The sequence below is a fragment of the Balaenoptera physalus genome (genome assembly GCF_965194825.1).
Source record: "Balaenoptera physalus genome assembly, chromosome: 4".
NCBI lineage: Eukaryota > Metazoa > Chordata > Mammalia > Artiodactyla > Balaenopteridae > Balaenoptera > Balaenoptera physalus.
The window spans coordinates 37,938,041-37,960,113 of record NC_138891.1 but is presented as its reverse complement, the minus strand read 5'-3'; the positions used below and the strand labels follow the sequence as shown (position 1 = coordinate 37,960,113).

The following is a 22,073-nucleotide window of genomic DNA, read 5'->3' as shown; positions in this document are numbered from 1 at the left end:
TGAGTGAGTGATTGAGTTGGGAATGGAGAGGTCTAAGCCGTTTGGGCCAATGAAATATGAGCAGAAGGGTACTGGCCTTCTCTCCCCACTTCCAGTTGTGAATAAGGAAGGCTTTTGCCCTTATTGCTGTGGACAGCCATCTATATGGGAACCATAAAGAGACCTAGGCTTAGGACAAAGCCCACACTTGTGGTGTGCGGAACAAAGAAACAGAAAAAGATCTGGGCCCTTGAAAACATGGTGACTCCACTAAATCAACAGCCCTGAAGTCTCTGACCGTCCTCTGGACTTCCAGGGGTGTGTGCTAGTGAAGCTCAGTGTTCTCTTTAATACCAATCTCATTTAAAATAAATGACATATTTAGGTTTAGGAATCATGCAGATCTCGGAATCTCACCCCCTAGTTTATTGGAAGGACACTGAGGCTCATGGATTCAAATCATTTACGCAAAGTTTGCTGCATTCGTTTGCTAGGGCTGCCATAATAGAACACCACGGACTCGGTGGCTTAAACAACAGAAACTTATCACAGTTCTGGAGGTTGGAAGTCCAAATTCAAGGTGTGGGCAAGTTTGGTTTCTTTTGAAGCCTCTCTCCTTGGCTTGCAGACAACCAGCTTGTTGCTGTGGCCTCATGTGGCCTTTCCTCTACTCACACTCCTCTGGGGTCTCTCTGTGTCTCCACAGAGAGGGACCCACCCGCAAAGCCTCATTTTAACATAATCAGCTCTTTAATGTCCCTATATCCAAATACAGTTGGAGGTACTGGGGGTTAGGGCTTCAACATGTGAACAGGCGCGGGGTGGGGTGTGTGTGAATAATTCAGTCCATAATGGTTGCGCTGAACTTTCTTTACACAATGCCAGATGTCAGACTACAGTCCATGCTCCCTGACTCCTAGGTGTGCTTTCTTACCACAGTGAAAGGAATATCGAACTTCTGTGTAATATCTGCATGGATTATGATGAAAATTGTTAGAAGGAATCAGAGCAGCATTTAGAAAAGGGTGGAGGTGAGGTTTAGCAGGAATGTGGAGGCTCCAAAAAGCCGGTCTGATCTGCCAGCTCTAGAACCCAATTATACAGAGAGGGCATCTTGATTTTATGATCCAGAAAAATGGAACATTTCCACACTATCTAATAATAGAGGATTGATTGGCATACCCATCCACTTGCAGCCTTAAAAATTATGAAGTAGATATATATATTTCTTAGCATGGAAATATAAGCATGATGCAATTTTTAAAAAATTTACAAAGATCACACAACTATATGGTATGTTCTGCTTTTAAAACATACATATATGTACCCATGTAATTACTGGCAGCATACACATTAGTGTATTAGTATTAGTATTGGATACTTGGATTATGGAAAAAAAAATTTTCTCTTAATTTTTTTTCTGAAAAATTTTAAATAAATCTGGAAAGTTTGTATATTGACTACTGAGAAAGGTCTCCATATCTACAGGTCACATGTGGGGACTTTTTTTTGGCTGATTAAGCTGGCAGCAATGAGCACCAAAGCAGATAAACTCTGGGCACAAAAAACTGCAAACCAGCTGCTTTCCAAGAGCTCTCTCTGCATTTGATGCAGAATTCTTATTTCAAGAGGAATCATTTCTGCTTTTTCTTAGGGGCTTGGCACCCTGCCTTCCCTCTCTGTAGAGGAGGGGAAAGTCTTTTATTTTGTACTTCCGGCTTTTCCAGTTGCTGTGGGAAGCAAAGCCCATCCTGCTTTGGAGGCAGAGGCCAGGAGCTGCATAAGCATGGAGAGCCCGGCTCTGGAACTGACGCATGCGTGGTGCGCACCTAAGACACCCGCGTGTGGAGCCTGCAGAGCTACCACGTACACGCACGCCTGGCCCGGTTGGCTCCCTCTTCCACATGCCAGTGAAGTGTTAGACACCAGTAGCAAGCCATTGGGGTTGTTGGGCAATCTCTTTTCCTTGTCTGCTCCCCACCCTGAGCGCATACCCTTGACTCTGCCAATAGCCTTATAGCTATCACGTGATCAGCACATGTGCATCACAGTATACTGAGTGTTTCACCCGTGCCATCCATTCTGGAGAAGGAGCAGTGAAGAGGCTGGCAGCGGCAGAATTTTAGGCACCTGACAGGGACAGGCATTAGAGAAGGGCCCTGTACTTGGCTTACGGTTTGAAGCTTTCTGTAATTATTTAATGACCATTTTCCGATAGCTTTTGCCTCCTGGAGTTTTCCTCTTGGCAAGCTGAGGCTAGAAAGCGAGTCGGGACATGCCCAGTGTGGTGGAGGAGTGGTACCGGCGTGGATCTGAGGTTTCATCAGCCTTCCTGATCCCTCTCAGAGCCTTTGTCCTGAGTCACCAGCACTAGCCAGAGGAGAGGAGTGGCAGGGCCCTGGGAGGAGGTGACCCATGTAAGAATGAGTGTGAGTTGGAAACTGGATAGGAGAGCTGCTGGCGGTTGTGCATTTTTCACCTGCTGCTTTAGGATAAGCAGGAGCCCTCAGAAGTAAAAACATGTGGCTTTTTTTTTTTCTTGGACCTTTGGAAACCCAGTGATAAAATAGCAGAGTAACCAATGAAACTCTCTCTGAAGCACTAACAAGCTTAATGCTAACTGCAGTAGTATTCCTGGAGGAAGATGCTATTTGATTTTCAGGGCCTTCAGTGTTGCCATTTTTGCTTACAAAGAAGTGAGATAAATGAAAGCAATGGCGCAGATTAAGTAAATTCTTTTGTGGGAAAAGTCTGAGTTCTCATATGCTTTCAGTTATTTTAGTCTCTTGATTATATCAACTGATACTTAGCATCTTGTTTTCATAAGTGGACAATGTTATAGTTTATTTCTATTAGCAATTAGGAATTACAATGTAGATGCCAGATCAGTAGTATAGAAATTAAGTACAGATTTGCCCTAAGGCAACTTTACTTTTATTGGTCAACGACATGGTGAGTAGTAGAGAAAAGTTTGTTTGAAATATACTTAAGTGAATGGAAGCCATTGCTGTATGATTCTAATGGATATGGATTCTTTGTAGGAGAATAAATCTGTCTTCATCTACAATGAACATTTATTTAATTTCCAGTCTCCTAACTGGGGCTAGGAACTTCACAGAAGGAAGATCATGGAACCAACACAAAGTTGTTGAGTGCCAGCTCTGTTTAGGATACTGCTCTGATCACCTCCTATTCACCCCGTCATTGAAGGAGGGATTCCTCACCCAAAGTAGTACAGGATGGCAAACATACCACACCTGGCCCCGGACAGATGAGATGGACAGCAGGTTATTAGTCACATATACTCACAGCCTGTGGGAAGACATCACACACCATGTAGGGCCACATGGGGGTTGCTCTTGGGAGTTGAGTAGACAAGCAGGGGCGGGAGGAGGTAGGCTTTCTATTAACCAGAGGGTAGGGTGACCCCTGGTTCCCGTGGGAGGATGTGATTGGCTTGTTTGAACAACTTCACGGCTGACAGGGAAGTAACATCCATCAGGTTGAGGACCAGGGGGAATGAAGCTGGTGGGGTTAATAGGGGAACGACCCAAGTGGGGTGCCTTACCCACTGGGTGGGGGACATCTGGCAAAAGCAGGAGAACTTATGGTTAGGCTTCTGGGGCCCCGTGAGGCTCGAAGCTGTCAAGGTAGCCCATGAAATTTTAGGTCTTACGCTATAGATACAAAAGAAGAATAAGTCATGTTTCCTGACTGCAAAGAGCTTGAATTCTCCAGGCTGGGGTGGGAGTTGGGGATGGAGGTGTGGGAGTGTCAAACTGTTGTAAATGGTTCTGACGGTAAAAGTGCGGGAGGACTTCTGAGCATATCCAGGAAATACAGTACAGTGACTGGGACGGGTAGACTTCATAAAAAAACATGGAGCTTGGGACTTCCCTGGCGGTCCAGTGGTTAAGCCTTCACCTTGCAATGCAGGGGGTGTGGGGTTCGATCCCTGGTCAGGGAGCTAAGATCCCACATGCCTCGTGGCCAAAAAAAACAAAAAAACATAAAACAGAAGCAATATTGTAACAAATTCAATAAAGACTTTAAAAATGGTCCACATCAAAAAAATCTTAAAAAACAAAAAACAAAAAACAAAAAAAATATGGAGCTTGGCTAGAACTTCAAAGATGGGTAAGATGCATAGTTAGTGGGGAGCCAAATCAGGAGGCATTTCAGAAGAGGAATGAGATTAAAGAGTTCTTGCTTATATACACTACCAAATGTAAAATAGATAACTAGTGGGAAGCAGCCGCATAGCACAGGGAGATCAGCTTGGTGCTTTGTGACCACCTAGAGGGGTGGGATGGGGAGGATGGGAGGGAGGGAGATGCAAGAGGGAAGAGAAATGGGAACATATTGTATATGTATAACTGATTCACTTTGTTATAAAGCAGAAGCTAACACACCATTGTAAGGCAATTATACTTCAATAAAGATGTTTTAAAAAAAAAAAAAAGTTCTTGCTTATGTTTAAAGAACATTCAGTTCATGTATTTGACATATACTTACTCGGGGGGACAGACAGCACAGAGGATAGGGTAAGAAAGAAGCTCTAAGGACAGTGTGGGCCTTGCCCGTCAGGCCGTCTGGTCCGAGTTGGGCGTGAACTATGGTCAGTGGTGTCCCAGGAAGGCCAGAGCCTACCATTCCCTGAGGGCCTCAAATGTAGACTTCGGCTATAAGCTCCAGTGAGGTAAAACAACCCCAGAGATACAGCAATGGGAAAAAAAGATGTTCAATTTGTAGTTGTAATTGTTGCAAATATTTAAAATATGCCACAATTTCAATGCCTTTTTCAGCATTTATTTTATAATACACCAGGACCCTGAAAAAAAAATGGAAGTAGGCCTGGTGTCCCTCAACTTTAGAAAGGCCCTACCGGCCAGATGGCTCCCGGTGGCGTCCAGCCCACCTTGGTCAGGGCCCATCTCTGCACTCCCTCCCCTTGGGTCCACGCCAGGCATTCCCATCTCAGAGCCCCCGGAGAACTCTGGGCCCGTTCTCTCCTGTGGAGCAGTGGGTACTTAATGCTCCAGCCAACTGAGCTACCCAGCGTGTACGGGCTGCCACAAACAAAGACACAAGTCTCTAAATTACTGAAGGGACCACTATGTTCTTCCCAGTACAGGGCAGTCATTTTTGGGTTGTCCAGTACGAGTGTGTACCCTCTAAGATATTTATCAGAGACTCATTTCACCTCTTGTACTTGGCAACCAAAGCACATTGATGCATGCTAACATGCCCTCCGGTTTGCTCTAATTTTATGTCCTAAACACCCCCCTGAGAGAAAAGATAAAGGGGTGTTCTTTGGCTCCAGGAAATTCAGTGGGACTTAACTTTCTTTTCCTGAATGAATGACTATGTGCTATGCATTATTTATTTGTGAAACACCAAACCGTTTAGCTGGGAGGATATAAAGAAAAAAAAACCTCACCATATCTTCAGGAATCAACAATGACAACAACGGAAAACTTCAAACATGAGAGAGAGAAGAAAAAGCCTTTCATGGATACAATTATCCCAGTTGGCAGCAATGAAGTCCAAAAGCTATAATACAAAGTAGCTCAAATTCTCATGGCAAGAAATGAACTTGTTCCAGAATAAATGGCTGTGTAGATGAGTCCAAAGAGTTCCAGCACAACCAAATTAATAGTTTGAGTTGGGGGAGGGGTGTGTGTGTGCAAACATCACATTAGCCATTCTGAGAACTGTTTGAAGATTTTAAAGACAACTGTAACTACTTTCACGATGACCCCATGGGTGTTGATGTTCTCAGAGCTGGACATCAGGAAGTCTTTAAGTATGTACTAGATCAGTCAGAAGGAAGCCACGGTGACCCTAAATGCAATTATGAGTTCAGTTGACACCTCAGTAGGAAAACAAAATATCCAAAGTCTGTTAAAGACTCACTAAAGCATATAATGTCCTGGAACAGGGAATCATTGTACTGTACATTCTTGCAGGAGGTATAACATTTCAGATGTGTTCTTTCAGACGAGATTATTTGGGAAACAAGTGTATAAGAATCGTAAGACTGAGATAAATGCCCACTTAAATCCTGAAGAAATTCTGATTTCGTCTTTGGATTGTGATTTTCTTTGGAAGCCTGAGTTGCTTTTGAACCACAGTGCATGCTTAAAACTGACCAAAGGGGCTTTCACATGAATCTTGGGGAGATATAAATGTGAGATTAGAGGATACTAGACTCTAAAGTAATGTGGGAATTGCTAAAACACTAGTTGAGGCCCTGGATCTATTAGTGTCTCTGCTCCTGACTGGCCTGGTGAGCTTTTGAGCCATTCTTCCTGACTCAGGAGGTACTATGGTTTCCTCTTTCTCTCTCACTCATAAAAATGTATTATCTGGAAACTAAGGTAGCCATGTGAAAGAGGAATCACACAAACAAATGCACACAACTTCATTTTGAGAGTACCAGAAGGTTCATTTGTAAATTAGTACTTGTACATTACACATGCACAAGCACGCACGTGTGCACACACACACACAAATTCATTTTTTAAATTAGAGTATTACATTTGCTGAAATGCATTTGTTTTAAATCCAAATAGCTTATCTACTTAATGGCCTGTAAGTGGCTACTTCAGTTTGTCTGATGAAAAATACATGACCATACCTGAAAAAGCTTACGTCAGAAAAGAGCCCAGATTACTGACACAGCACTACCCCCAATGTATACGTATTTAAAGCACATAAACAGATAAACTTCAGTTTTTTGTTAGAAATGTTCATTGAATAAGTAGAAAGAGCTCAAAACAAATATAAACAAAGGACCTGCATTAAAAAATCATCTATGTTCAATTCAGTTCTTCAAAAATGCTTATCTTTAAGTCAGCAGTATTTAATTTTAATATGGAAAATGTCTTAAATTTTGACAGCATGCCTGAGTGAGAATGTGCAAATCATATACAATCCCCATGGAGATGACCTGGTGACCCTTGCATTTTATTTAGGTCAGTGTGGCCAGCAGGGCCTGCTTCTTCCCCCTCCATGCAAATGCTGTGAAGGGAAGAAGAAAACTACAACCAAACAGGAGTGAGGGGTGGGGACGCAGGAGAAGCCCAGCAGAGCGGGGAGCTGGCAAAGCCTGCCCTGGGGAGCCCCAAGGCTTTCCGGGCCTGCAGTGGTGCAGCCATAGACAGACTGTTTAAACACTGTCCGCGTGACCGGGTGGTGCGGTGGGCCCACGTGGCTACCGCCTGCTCCCCCAGCCTCATGGGTGGACATGTGTATTACCCAATACGTGCACTCATCAAGGGGGTAGAAATACAATTCTAGTTTTCTCAGATGAGGACTATTTACAGTTATCTCATCTCCCAGCTTTCTGCTTGGCCCCCGCTCGGGGCCTCCCTCTCCGCCGAATGATGCCGGGTGAGATTTCAACACTCCCATCTGATCCCCTGGCTCCTTCATGAGGGCCCTGGGCTGACTGCATAAAGGGCGAACCCCTTAGCTTGACATCCAAGCCCCGTTGCAAGCTGGTCCCAGCCTTCAGCTCTGGCTGTGGATCCCCCACATGCATTTGCAGCTGCACCGTCTTCTACGAACGTACTTTTTCCTTTCCTTTTATTTTTTATTGAGGTATAATATGTATGAAGTTCATTCATCACAAGTGTATGGCCTTACGATTGTCACACATGTCTGCATCCGTGGTTAACCACACCCAGACCGAGACATAAAACATTCTCTCCACTCTAAGTTTCCTGGCCTATACACACCCCACCCACCACCCCGGGTTTTGCCTGTTTTTAAACTTTATATGAATAAAATGATACAACATGTATTACTTTTTGTCTGTCTTCTTTCAACATGAATGCTTGGGAAGTTCACCCATGTTGTACAAATATTCAGTTCATTTTGTCTTGCTGAGTAGTATTCCACGGTATGGGTACATCATAATTTATCCATTCTCTTGCTGCTGCATCATATTTCTCTTTTGGCACTTAGCATAGTGGAAGGTTTGAAGAATAAGGCTCACTGAGGCCTAGCCACTGCCTGGGAGGTGGTTTCCTGAGGCCTCAGGGGGCCTCGTCCTAGTCTGAAGAGCCGGATGTGAGCCCCTATTGTGAGATGACGCAGAGGGGCCCAGAGCAACCGCGTGCTCGGGACTCAGAAAGTCCGCACCCATTCATTTATTCAGAACGAGAAACGTGACCGTCATGGACTCAGGTGAAGGCATTTCATCTATTTCTTAAATGGTTCTGTGATATTTATGTAGCCTCTCTTCCAAGGAACTATGAATACATTTAAATAATGAGTCGCCGCAACATCCTGGGAAATAGACTGTTGGAATTTACAAATGAAGAATTTGGGACAAACGGAATAACTAAGGCTACCCAAGGCAAACTAAGGGGAAAAAACAAGGAAAAAAGCATCAGCTTTAACCATACCTCTGCTTTGGTTTTCCTCAGTCCCAGCAGGCAGGGCTGTCAAGTGGTTAAGGCTTCAGGCTCTGGGCAGAGGGTATGGATTCAAATCTGTGCTCTGCTCCCACTTCTGTGACCTTGGGCAAGTTACACCGCTTCTCCATGCCTCAGCTATGCCACCTAGAAGAATGGGATGATAATAGGAGTTCAATGAGCTGACAGACAGAGGCAGAGTGATTCGAACAATGCTGGCATGTAGCAAGCAATTTAAAAATGCCAGCTAGGGCTTCCCTGGTGGCGCAGTGGTTGAGAATCTGCCTGCCAATGCAGGGGACACGGGTTCGAGTCCTGGTCTGGGAAGATCCTACATGCCACGGAGCAACTAAGCCCGTGAGCCACAACTACTGAGCCTGCACGTCTGGAGTCTGTGCTCCGCAACAAGAGAGGCCGCGATAGTGAGAGGCCCGCGCACCGCGATGAAGAGTGGCCCCCGCTTACCACAACTAGAGAAAGCCCTCGCACAGAAACGAAGACCCAACACAGCCAAAAATAAATAAATTAATTAATTAATAAAAAAAATAAAAATAAAAATAAAAATGCCAGCTATTATTATTGCCTTGGTTTCCATAAATTGTCACTTTCCTCATTCTCAGAAAATTGGATCACATTTAGGCATTACTAACTACTAAGGCCTCAGCTTGAAGTCATGATGATCAAACCATCATTTTTAAATTCCTGAGGGACAGGTAGTTCTAGAGAAGAATCAGTGTCGGCAATACTCAACAGATTGTTTTGATGGCAACTAGAAGGAGATTAGGAAAAAAAGACCCAACATTAGTCAAAGCGTCCCAAGGTGATTAGAATGTTTTAAATAACTATATTGTGTTAGGGAAACTGGTTTATATATCTGTTCTGTTTTTGCTTTTTCAAATACTGTTCTAGAAAGGCAGGGAATCTGAAGCATTATTAAAGCTGAGGCCTTTTCTGGGATTTGCTAAGGAAAGTTCACAATTCAGGGCTACTAATTAAAATTGATTCTACTTATTGTGCATAACTTAGGTCCTAATGAGGTGAGAAACTGCAGTAAAATAATTAAAGAATGGAAATACCTTCTCTGAATAAAAAACAAACCAGGGAGGCTTTATATTCTCAATTCTATCTTGTTTCTCTTCAGCTGAATTTGTATAAAAAGAAAGCAGCTCTGAGAACAGGGAGATGGAAAATCAAAACAAAATCTTTCATGTAATTAGTTTATACAATCCACGTAGGGCAAATAGAACACCTGTGAATGGTAGAGAATGAAGTCTTTGCAGGCATTGAAAGGTAAGCCACTCAGGGACTTTTAGCTCAAGACCGGTCCAAAAGTAAAAGTGCCCAGGAAAGGATCTGATTCCAAGCCAGAATGACGTGAATGTGACAGTTAAGCTTGAGTGTCAGAGGAACCCAATTACATTTTGATCATATACACATATCGTCCAAAGGTTACTCTTAAAGAATAACTTGTATCGACGAATGTGTTCAAGTTCCATACTTATAATGAGAATAATTATTTTTGGATAGACAGCAAGAGTAACAAAGAAAGAAATACTGAGAGAGAGAGAGAGAGAAAGGGAGAGAGAGGGGGAGGGAGGGGGGAGAGATGCAGGAAGTCAATATCTCCATGTGTTGGATCTTCAAAAACACGAAAGGCCCAATGGGACTTCCTGGAAAAGGCAAATTCCAGGTTGCCAGTTCTTGGTAAGATATGCGTTAAATACAGTGAGTGGGTGGGGCATTGGGTCTCCTGGAACTGAGATCACAATCTGGGGACCCTTCACTGAAATCTGCCTTTTGATGAAATCTGCCATTTTTGATGATCTACACCGGGTTTAAAAATATTTTTGAACCCTAACTCTCACAAAAGAAGATGTCACATTTTTAAAAAATCCCAATTTCTGGCTTCTCTCACAAACCCTGAGGTTCCGGCAACACTGGGCCAGTGTTCCTGCCCACCAACAGCTGGCAGTCGCTGAGTGGCGTCTCCCACTCATCTTTTAGCTGCCAGGCCCTGGAGGATTTTGAGGTTTCACCCTTACCCAGGGTATTTATGTTGGTGGAGGTGTCTTAGGGGTGAAGAACAGTAGGACCTTATAGGAAAATCTTTCTCGAGGCAAAATATATCTGAAAGCAAACAGATGGGAGTATTGTGGGATCTCTTTGGGAACCCTAATGGACAGGTCTTTGCTCTACCTGTAAGATGGCACCAATCACCTCTCGGGTCGCTATCAGGGTATAAATATTTGGATAACCACCTCCAGACTGAACTTCTCCAGTCCAGGGGACTCGGTCTACTTCATCATCACATCCCCAGTTTAGCACAGTGCATGGCACAAAGTTGGTGCTTAATAAATATTTATGGAATGATTAAAAGATCAGATGACTATAATGTTCTCCACCCTCTAAATTGAGCACAAGAAGGTATTTGCTTTTTTTAAAAAAATAAAAGTAGTTCAGTTCTCTGGGTGTCACCTCTTTCTACCGTACACCGTACATTCATTCTATGGACCGTTATGACCCTCAGGAAGTTCACCTCCTGCTAACCCGCAAACTAGACGGGGAAATTACTGGGCCACCTCTAAACTCCCTTCCAGCACTTTAAATGAGCCTCCCAGGAAATGAGCCAAGTATACCAACTGATGACCAGCTGCTCTACAGGGAGGAACACAAGGGATTTGTTGCTTGCGTATCTGAGCAATATAGCGTTTAAATCAGGGCGCACCCAGTTTCCACAAACTCAGTGAATAATTCTTGTGTCAACCAGCTGCTTTTGCTTTGTTAAAAGGAAGCTGTTTGTCAGTGTTCCAACGTACTTGGCCAGATTTTCCCCAGGATAATGATGAGCAAATGTTGGCTGTTTATATATCCTGCTTATAAATCAGGAATTCCAAACTCAGAAGCCTACAGGGCCAGGCAGGTAGTAGACATGAGTGAAAGTTGCTGGTACAGTCAAGAGGGACGGCCATTCCACCCCTACAAGTAGCTGAAGCTAATACAGAAATCTGGGTCCAGTGTTGCTAGGTCTTCTGATTTTTTTAAGTGAAGCCGGGCATCTGACTTATACAGACAGTAAACAACACAACAAAAAAAGGCCCAATTGAGCAGGCCAGATTGAGCCCTAAACCCTCAGGTTTTTGAAATCTCTTGAAATCTTGGCTGTTTAGCCAAGTAGGGGGTAAATTTCCCTGGTGAAGGCTTTTATGATAAGGAAGACACCTAAGGCACCTTGGTGGTCTGTGCATAGCAATAGAAAATCTCCCCTCCCCCCCAGCTACAAAGGGCCCTAGGATCCTCTGAAAGGAAACCTAGCTTTTATTTTTTTCTTGGATTTATTTTTAATGAGGCACTTTGGAATCTTTACGAAAAAAAAACCACATAAATGTGAAGTAGTTAACTCACAAAACACCCATGTGGGAATGAATTAGTACCATCAGCCAGAGACAACAGCACAACTCCTCTGCCAGAAGCTGAAACTGTCATGTGTATCTGTACGTGTATGTGTGTGTGCATGTGTGTGTATTTTTTTTTTTTTTACCATAGGTGGTTAATATTTATTTTAAGAATGCTTTTTTATTCCACATCAGGTTTTAGTAGTTTTTTTCCTTCATCAAATAACCATGGGACAGAAATGCGTCCCTTGCCCAGAGCTGTTTTGTTTTGAATGTGGGGAAGGAAATGGGAAAACTTTTCAGGCTTTGATCCCTGGACCAGATTACTTTCTGACTCACAATGAGGCCAGAGAAAGGACATGTGAATAGAACAGACACTGAGAACCTTCACTGGCCAAAGCCATGGCAGTGGTACGGGCTCCTGTAGCTTGATTTCTTCTGTTTTATAGTAATAATGAAAATAAAGACAATGATACTATCATTTCCATTCTGCCTGTGTGTCTTACTTTGTGGGGAAAAAAAAATGTTGTGACTAAAAGCCAAGCCAATTCTGATTTTTAAATTTTCATTTGTAAATTGGAGATGTTAATCACTACCTGGTAGGATTTTTGTGAGCATTGATAAGTTTAACATCTATCGAACACCTAGAAGAGTACCCAGTACCTAGCAGAACTGAGAAGACAGCAGGTGGTAGTACTGCTATTATCAATACTTCACACTGTCATTTATGCTTTATGACCTTGATGCTCTGAGTGTGGCCTGGGTCAGCATCCTCTGGGAGCTTGTTGGAAATACAGGATCTCAGTTCCTTCCCCAGACTTACTGGCTTAGTCTGTTCAGGCTGCTATAACAATGTAGCACCGACGGGTGGCTTAAACAACAAATGCTTATTTCTCACAGTCCTGGAGGCCGCAAGTCAGAGAGCAGTGTGCCAGCTTGGTCAGGCTCTGGGTGCGCGCCCTCTTCCTTGTTTACAGAGGGCGGTCTCCTTGCTGTGTCCTCACATGGTGGGAAGAGAGTGAGCTAGCTTTCTGGCCTCTTCTTATAAGAGCGCTAATCCCGTTCATGAGCACTCCACCCTCACGACTTAATTACCTCTTAAAAGGCCTCACCTCCAAATACCATCACCCTGGGGATCAGATTTCAACGTATGAGTTTTGGGAGATGCAAACTTTCAGTCTATAACACTTATTTGAATCAAAATCTGAATTTGAGGAAGATTGCAGGTGATCCACGTTCCCAGTCAAGCTGGAGAAAGCTTAGCTTCATAAAGTGTACTTTGTACATTTTATATTTTAAATGTCCTTAAATAGTGTTCTTGAACTTGAATTCTTTTGTACCATCTACACAATGTTTGCTGTCTGTGTTTCATCTTCACCACTGTTAATACACATTTTGAATAGTCCTAATTTTTAAAAAAAGACTTTAGCTTGCTCCTGAACAATGATATAAAAGGTTTGATATCCTAGTTATATTTATTTCTAATATAGATTGAGATAAATAATTAGCTATTAAGCAAAAAAAGTCCTCATGCACCAGTAAAACCATCCTGGGTATCGCTATGGCAGAGGTCCTCAACACCTGGGCCGGGGCCTGGTACCGGTCCGCGGTCCGTTAGGAGCCAGGCTGCACAGCAGGAGGTGAGCGGCGGGCCAGCGAACAAAGCTTCATCTGCCACTCCGCATCACTCCCCATCACTGGCATTACCGCTCGAACCATCTCCCCCTCCCTCGTCTGTGGAAAAATTGTCTTCCATCAAACTGGTCCCTGGTGCCAAAAAGGTTGGGGACCGCTGCCCTATGGCACACACACCATCTTTTAGGCAACATTCTCCCAGGAGGTCTCACTATTTATAAGAAGGTTGTGCTCAGTGATTTAATAAAGTGAAGGGTTTTTTTTTTCTGATCCGAATAATCACTCCCTGGTTTTTCTATTTTGTCAATTCAAACTGAGGCTGCATGATGTGATAGAAAAGATTTTACTTTCTATCATGTATCTGGACCAGATTCCTTCCTCTCTTTTTTCTTAACTTCCACCGGTATCTATTCAGCAACCACTACATGCCAGGCTTGTGCTTGGTATGAAAGACACACTTGAGGAAGACAGTATTCCTTCCCTAGGGTCCTACTGTCTGGTAGTTGTGGTAAGTGTAGTAGAAAGTGACGAAGATTATGGTAAAGCAATGCTCAGGACATCCTGGAGGCACAGAGCAGAGCACCTGACCCACCCGTGGGGTCTGAGCAAAGTTTCCTGGCAAGAAGTAGAGTCTTAGCTCAAACCCAAAAGATTGGCAAGGGGCAGAGGGGAGGGCATGCTTAGAAGGGTATATATCATGGGCAAAGCTGCAGACCAAGAAACAATGAGGCAAATCTCCCAGAGTCTCAGTTTCTTCATTTGTGGTGTGAAATAAGAAGGATACTTACCTCATTAGGTCACTTAGAACAAAAACACTAAGGTATGTGTTCATCTGTGAGAATTATCTGTCTGCATTTTCAGAGATATATAGAGAGAGAGGGCAGCAGTGCTAAGTAATAGCTACCATTCCACTTCTAGTTATATACCCAAGAGAAATGAAAATATATGTCCACATAGAAATTTGTCCACAAGTATTCATAACATCATTATTCATATTAGCCAAAAAGTGGAAACAACCCAAATGCCCATCAACTGATGAATGGGTAAATAAAATATGAGATATCTATACAATGCAATAATATTTGGTAATAAAAAGAAATGAAGTACTGATACCTGCTACAACAGGTATGAACCTTAAAACATTATGCTGAGAGAAGGAAGCCAGAAACAAAAGGTCACATATTACATAATTCCATTTACATGCGATGTCCAGAATAGGCAATGTATATTCAATAGATTCTTATAAATCTATAAGGACAGAAAGTAGACTAGTGGTTGCCTACGGCTGGAGGTGGGGTAAGGGTGGTGAGTGCTTGCTAATGGGGACTGGGTTTCTTTCTGGGTAGAAATGCTCTAAGATTGATCGTGATGATGGTCATACAACTCTCTGAATATACTAAAAACCACTGAACTGTACACTTTAAATGTTTGAATTGTAGTATGTGAATTATATCTTAATAAAGCTATTTTTTTAAAAAAAGTAATTGCTAACACTCTCAAAGCATAATCTAAGCACAGTTCTAAGTGTTGTATACTGTATATGTTAACTATTTAATTCTTACCTTACCCAATGAGAGGCACCATGATGGTCCCCAGCAGAGACTTCCCAGGAACCCACAGCCAGTAAGTGGAAGAGCTGTGATATGAACCCAGGATGACTGGCTCTGGCAGATACATGCTTAACTTCCACTCTACACTCTCCCAGCTTGGGAGCCATCAAGAGTTCATTTTAGATTCACATAAACCTGGGTTCTGATCTCGCTTACCAGCCAAGCAATCATGGGCAAATGACTGAAGTCAGTTTTCTCATATGTTAAATGGAGATAATAATAGTGCATATCTCATAGGGTTGGTGTTTAGTACAGGGACTATCTGTAGTAAGCCATTATTAATCGTGAGGTCCCTCTTTTATGTAGTATTGTCACCGGTTTAAGAACTGAAAAGCACCCACAAATTGAAGCAGCAGGCAGCCTAACGTCGTGGAGACTTGGAGAGTCGGCTTATTCTTTCTGCAAGTACAGAATTTTCCACATAGAAGTGGCCTGGTAAACTAGTGGTCTGACACACTATCTTTTACATAACTTCAAATTAAAGGTTTAAATGACAATAAAAATATTTGCCACATGCGCGAAGCATTTGAAATGTTGAGGATTTGCTTTTTTATTGCACGAAAATAAGCAGAAGTGTGAGACGGAAAGAAATGTGTCACTTCCCCAGCACTGACCTGAAAGGGCAGAGTGACCTTACATGAGAAGAAAAACGCCAGTAATTTCCAAACTAATCTAATTTTAAATTTCTGGATTTTTCATTTCATCTTGTGGAGATGTACTTATTCTTGGAAGGAAAAATAAAACCACAAGGACAGGAGTGATAAATGAAGTTATAGAAGTTTTGCTGGCAAACTCACACTGCCCAGTGCTACAGAGCTCATTTGCAAGGCAGGGAAGCCAATCAAAGTCCACTGCAGTTCTCTCAGTGCCCAGAATGTTTCTTTGAGCACAGTTTGTGTCCAGAATTTTTTTTTATTCGGGAAGTAGCACAGTTTGCTATGGTGTGATTCAGTCTCTTCTTTCATCTCCTACAACTTTCCTTCTAACACTCAAGGAACCAGCTCCCCCCGCAGATTTCCACCCTGTGGAAAATGCACCTCCGGCCATTCAGCTGTTCAGATCATCGTTGATTCCTCCTTTTCTCTCCCACGTCCAGCCTATGGGTACATTTGGCAGGCCTCCTCCAAAATATATCTTGAATCTTTTCACTTCTCTCTAACTTCTTTGCCACTGCTAGTCTCAGCTACCTACGTCTCCTTCCCAGACTACATAATTAGCCTTTAAAAGTTCCCTTTGTCTCCACTGGGCTCCCTGGAGTCATCCCTCCACAGAAAAACCAGAGAGAGAGCTTATTTTTTAAGTTTCTTTTTTTTTTTTGGCCACACCCCACAGCTTGCGGGATCTGTGCTCCCCGACCGGGGATTGAACCCACACCCTCAGCGGTGAAAGCCCGGAGTCCTAACCACTGGAGCGCCAGGGATTCCCCAGAGAGAGATTTTAAAAGCTACTCATTGGGTCAATCTCCCGCTTTAAACCTATCAAAAGTCAAAATCCAAACAGACGGTTGGAATATGAAAAGGTGTCTGACATCATTAACCATAGGGGAAAGTAAAATTAAAGCTACAATGAGAGCCTACTGCACACCTGCCAGAACGGCTACAATTTTAAAAGTTAAAAAGATTGACAATACCAAGTATTGCTGAGAATATAGAGGAACTAGGACTCTAGACACTGCTAGTGGAAGGGAATATGTAATGAGTTTGGAAAATTGTTTGGTGATAGCTAAGAAAGCTAAACATATGCTTACCCCATGACCTAGCAATTCCACTCCTGGGTATATATATACACCCAGGATAAATGAGTGCCTATGTCCACTATAAGATGTTCAAGAATATTTATAGCGGCTTTATCTATAATAGACAAAAACTGGCAACAATCTAAATGTCCATCAACAGACCAATAGATAAACTATGATGTATTTATATAACAAAGTATAACAAGTAATAGAAAAGAGTAGACTCCTGGGACTTCCCTGGTGGTCCAGTGGTTAGGACTCCATGCTTCCACTGCAGGGGGCACGGGTTCCATCCCTGGTCGGGAACTAAGATTCCACAAGCTGCATGGCGCAGCCAAAAAAAAAAAAAAAGAAGAAGAGTAGACTCCTGGCACATGCAACAACAAAGAGGAATCTCTCAAACAGACAAATGAAGACAGACAAAAGTTTGTACTGTATGATTCGATTTATAAGTTCAAGAATAAGAAAAACTAATCTGTAGTGATCGAAGGCCAGCTGGCGGTTACTTGGTCTTTACCTTTGCTGGGGACTGGGGTGGAGGGATAGCTAGACAGAGAAGTGGCATGAGGGAAGCATCTGAGGTTTGGAAATGTTCTGTATCTTGAACTGGGTGGTTGTTTCCTGAGTTGTGTGCGTGTTGTCATCAAGTGGTGTACTTTCTGTGCACCTTACAATGTATGTTTTATTTCAGTTTAAAAGAGTCAACAGCACACTAATGCACTTAGGATGGAAGCTACATGTGATGTCATGATCTGGCTCCCACCCTCTTTTCCTCACCTCATACTTCATTCCCCTTGTTCTTTATGCTTCTCTACACCAGCCTTCTCGTTTTCCCTCAAACATGCTGCTTCCTACCCATTACTCCATTTTATTTTCTTTGAAGCCTCTGCCACCATTTGAAATTATTTTATTTGACTACTTATTTCCTGCCTTCCTCTGGAGTACCTGCTACATGAGGGTGGGGTCCTTGTCTATTTTATTCACTCTCTATCCCCAGCGCCTACAATAGTGCAATTGTTGGACTCAGATATTCGTGGTATGGATTCATGACATGATCTTCAAATATGTGTAGAAAGTTACGCTTCTGGGGGCTTCCCTGGTGGCGCAGTGGTTGAGAATCTGCCTGCTAATGCAGGAGACACGGGTTCGAGCCCTGGTCTGGGAAGATCCCACATGCCACAGAGCGACTGGGCCCGTGAGCCACAACTGCTGAGCCTGCGCGTCTGGAGCCTGTGCCCTGCCCGCAACGGGAGGGGCTGCAATAGTGAGAGGCCCACGCACCACGATGAAGAGTGGCCCCGGCTTGCCACAACTAGAGAAAGCCCTCGCACAAAACAAAGACCCAACACAGCTAAAAAAATAAATAAATAAATAAAGTAGCTATTAATTTAAAAAAAAAAAAGTGAAAGTTACACTTCTGAGTGTTTACAATATCTTGATATTCTTTTTTTTTAAATTTACTTAATTTATTTATTTTTGGCTACATTGGGTCTTCGTTGCTGCTTGTGGGCTTTCTCTAGTTGCGGTGAGCGGGGGCTACTCTTCATTGCCGTGCGTGGACTTCTCGTTGCTGTAGCTTCTCTTGTTGCGGAGCACGGGCTCTAGGTGCGTGGGCTTCAGTAGTTGTGGCACGCAGGCTCAGTAGTTGTGGCTCACGGGCTCTAGAGCCCAGGTTCAGTGGTTGTGGCACATGGGCTTAGTTGCTCCATGGCATGTGGGATCTTCCCAGACCAGGGCTCGAACCCGTGTGCCCTGCATTGGCAGGTGGATTCTTAACCACTGCGCCACCAGGGAAGCCCTATCTTGATATTCTTAACAATATCTCAGCTACTGTGGCCATTTTGTAAATATCCTGTATGACAAATGTATTCATTCATTGCCTCTATAAATATTAATGAAATGTTCACTACAAGCAAAGTTGATTTAGCTGTATCATCTGGTGGTACAAGGAGAGATTAGAGAGGGAGAATTAAAAATACAGAAGACAGGAGTAGGAACTGAGGGATTATGTCCTAAAGTTGGTCTATTATTGGAAGAAGGGCATTACTTCATGTGAGACTGAAACAGAAATGTGGCTGGGGATATACATGAATTTATTGGTGAGGAAGTGGAAATTTTTGAGAGTTCTTACTTGATGGCTTCTATTTCCTTTGAAGTAGGAGGCAAGGTCATATGCTGAAAAAAGAGAAGGGCAAGAGTAGGTGAGGGAGCTTGAGACACTGCAGTGGTTTTATGTTCTTCATGTTCAGGGCACATGTTCTTTGGTGCATGAGCACCTGCCTGCCTCTCCCAGGTTGAAGGCCTGCAGGATGGTGCAGTGGTGAGATAGGGAGGGAGGGAGCTGTGGGTCTTCATACAATATGGTTGAAACGGTAAGTCAAAGACGCAGGTGAAAGGCTGTGAGTCAGGAGGAACTAGGAGAAAGGAAGAGATCCATCCAAAGGCTGCTGTAACATCTAGATCAAGATGGCAGAGTGATCACACAGAGAAACTTCTTTCTTCTTTCCAAGCACAGATAAAAACATTTTGAGAAATCTAGACAATGATAACATGGGACTTTGGGGAAAGTGGTGAGTCAGGAGGGAAGTTACACTGTTCTAATGTCTTGTCCAGGAGGAGGCTGGAGATACGGATTAGCTATTGACTTCGTTAGGAAAATATAAACTTAAGTTTGTTAAAACCACTAAACGATTAGATATAGAATGTGTAATTTCCGAACTTGTTGAAGAAAATGAAAAGGAATTAGGAAAACCTGACAATCCAAAAGAAGAATAGAAGGGAAAAAAAGAAGAGTCTTTATACATTAGAAACTATAAAATGTCAGAGATAAGTTGTTTGATTCCTAATCACAGTGAAAAATGAATATTTTTAACTTGCCTATTAAACGATGGGACTCTTAGATTGGCTTTTTAAAAAATCCAGTTATCCACACTACTTGCAAGTTATACACCACAAACAAAATAACATAGAAAGATTGCAAATAAAGGGATGGGGAAAAAAGATATACAGTACCAGGAAATTAGTACCCAGAAGAAAGCTGGCTTAGCAATACTAATATCAGATAAAGTGGATGCTAAATTTAAAGTATTTCTGGGCAGAAAGATTTTATACAGATTATGAAACTATTCACCAAGATAGTATAAAAAACATAGATTTGTATGCCTTTAACAACAGAGTTTTTGTGGAAGATACTGAAGATTGGCTCATTCAACGCTACTCCAGCCCTCTGTTTATTGTGGTAAAGACTACATTTCCCAGTTTCCTTTCTCTCTATGACCAGGCTTCTGCCAACCAGAGATGTGGAGGGTAAAAGAAAACACTGTGAAGTGGTGGCCACGCCCTCCTTCGGGCAGGAAGGGTGGCGGAGGCGCTTGGTTCTTCGGTGACCGTTGTTGGAAGGGTTCTCAAGTCCTGTCTCTATAGCACTGGAGGGGTCAAGTGGCAGGCAGCGGCTGGCTGTGGGGTTTCTACAGGATGTTGGATATTTCTCCTGGCTGTGCTGTTCACAGGCTGGGTAACACCCAAGCTTGGCTCCCTAGTCTCTCTGAAATTCTGTAAGCTACCTTCTACCCTGTAATAAACCCCTCTCTGCTTAAACTAGTTGGAGCGTATCACAAGTTGTTGTGATATCTGCTATGCTAGACGTAAGCCTGAGTACGACCAGCACTTAACGGGATTCTAACTCTGATGGGGGAAGTGTGGAATCCTGGTGGACTTCCTAGAGCAGGTGACAGCTGCAATGAGCTGAAGAGTGAGCTGGAATTAGCCAGGTGGAGACAGGAGGGGTAGGAGAGCGTAGATGGAGAAGACACAGCACGTGCAAAGTGGAGCCCAGGAGATGCAGTGCGCTAATTAGTTCAAGGTCCTTAACACAGGATGAGGAGTATGGAGTGAGGGAAAAGGACACTGTGGCCAGGTCAGGGGAGAGTCACAAATGACCTTGCATGCCAATTCGAAGACTGCAGCTGTTGTTTATCTGTCTGCTCAGCACCTTGGCTGCTTCTCCCTGGATCGTCCCCTCCGCTCTTCCCCCCCAGCACACCCACATTCCCTTTGGGGAGCTGCTGCTTCTGCATTCGAATCAAACGATCTAGATGAGACTGCCAGTCACACTAGCCCTTCTCCCTGATGCCAGGGACAGTCTTGTTCCAAGTCTGACCATCAAGGTAGACAATCCTATGATCGCGCCGATGGGCCTAAGGTGAGCCTGTGAGTCAATCCATACCTGTCAGAGTCCTTCCCAGGATTTTAAAATTTTCAAACTGGCTCACAGAGTTGTAGATTCTGGTAGTCATTGTCTGCATCGTGCCCACCACCCCCAAGGAGAAAGCCTAAGTGTGGTGCAAGAGAATTCAGTTAAATAGGAAAAAGTAACAATGAGAAAGGGGAGGGGAGAGAGAGAGAGAGAGAGAGAGAGAGAGGTGTGGGGCAGGGTGTGGGGGAGAAAGACAGGGAGGAACAGAGGCAGAGAGACAGATAGAGACAGAGAGACAGAGTTCTAGCAAAGACAAATACTAGGATTCAGGCTCTGACCTCTCCACAGCTGCCCTAGTTCCTGTAGCCCTTCTGTCATCTAATCAAACACTGACCAATACGCCTACTTATAATTAAGTTGCTCATACAATTCATTTATATATATTTTAGTAAACATTTTCCCCCTCCTCCTCCTCTTCTTCTTTATTGTCTTCATTTTTGTTCATTTTTGGTTAGGATATAACATTCCATTGAATTTACATATCTTTATCTATTAGGTTATTTCCAACATGTCAAACATTCAGGAAAAATAACTCTACCTATAACGATCTTAATCAGCATTGTGAGGATTTGATATAAGGGAAACTACAGAAAGTCAACCAAATGTCTTAATGAAGGTTTGAGAGGAAGAGCGATCGACCAGGTAGAAAAACTGAATTTTTATGCAACTGCCAATTCTTAAACTTACGGGTTTGGTTGCAGTGTGTGCAGGGAGTGGCTATTGGGGTGTGTCTTCCCTGCTCCTTTGGTTTTCATGAGGAGAGACTTTCCTGGTCTCTAGCTTCAAATTGTATAAGACTATAATTCGTTGTAACAAAGGTGTCACGATCAATGTGATCAAAGTGGGAGAGCATTATTTAATAAGTGATAGTGAAAAAATTGGTTATAGTTTTAGGAAAGAAATCAATGTAGATCCTCATGTGACAGCTAGACCATACCAAATCCAATATGGATTAAAGAGATCAGAATGTAACAAATCACATCAAAAAAGACTAGAAGCAAAAATACGACTTTGTGTTAGGTATCAGTGAAGAGAAGTACAAAA

General features: G+C 43.1%; 1 long non-coding RNA gene across 1 annotated transcript in view; it reads right to left on the bottom strand.

Annotated features, from left to right (window-relative positions):
* The window catches only part of LOC309659734, a 46,176-nt gene that overhangs the window by 1,914 nt on the left and 22,189 nt on the right, over positions 1-22,073 (bottom strand). The window contains exon 2 of the long non-coding RNA XR_014262924.1: positions 8,394-8,549. This is a non-coding gene — a long non-coding RNA (uncharacterized lncRNA). The remainder of the gene's footprint in view (positions 1-8,393; positions 8,550-22,073) is intronic.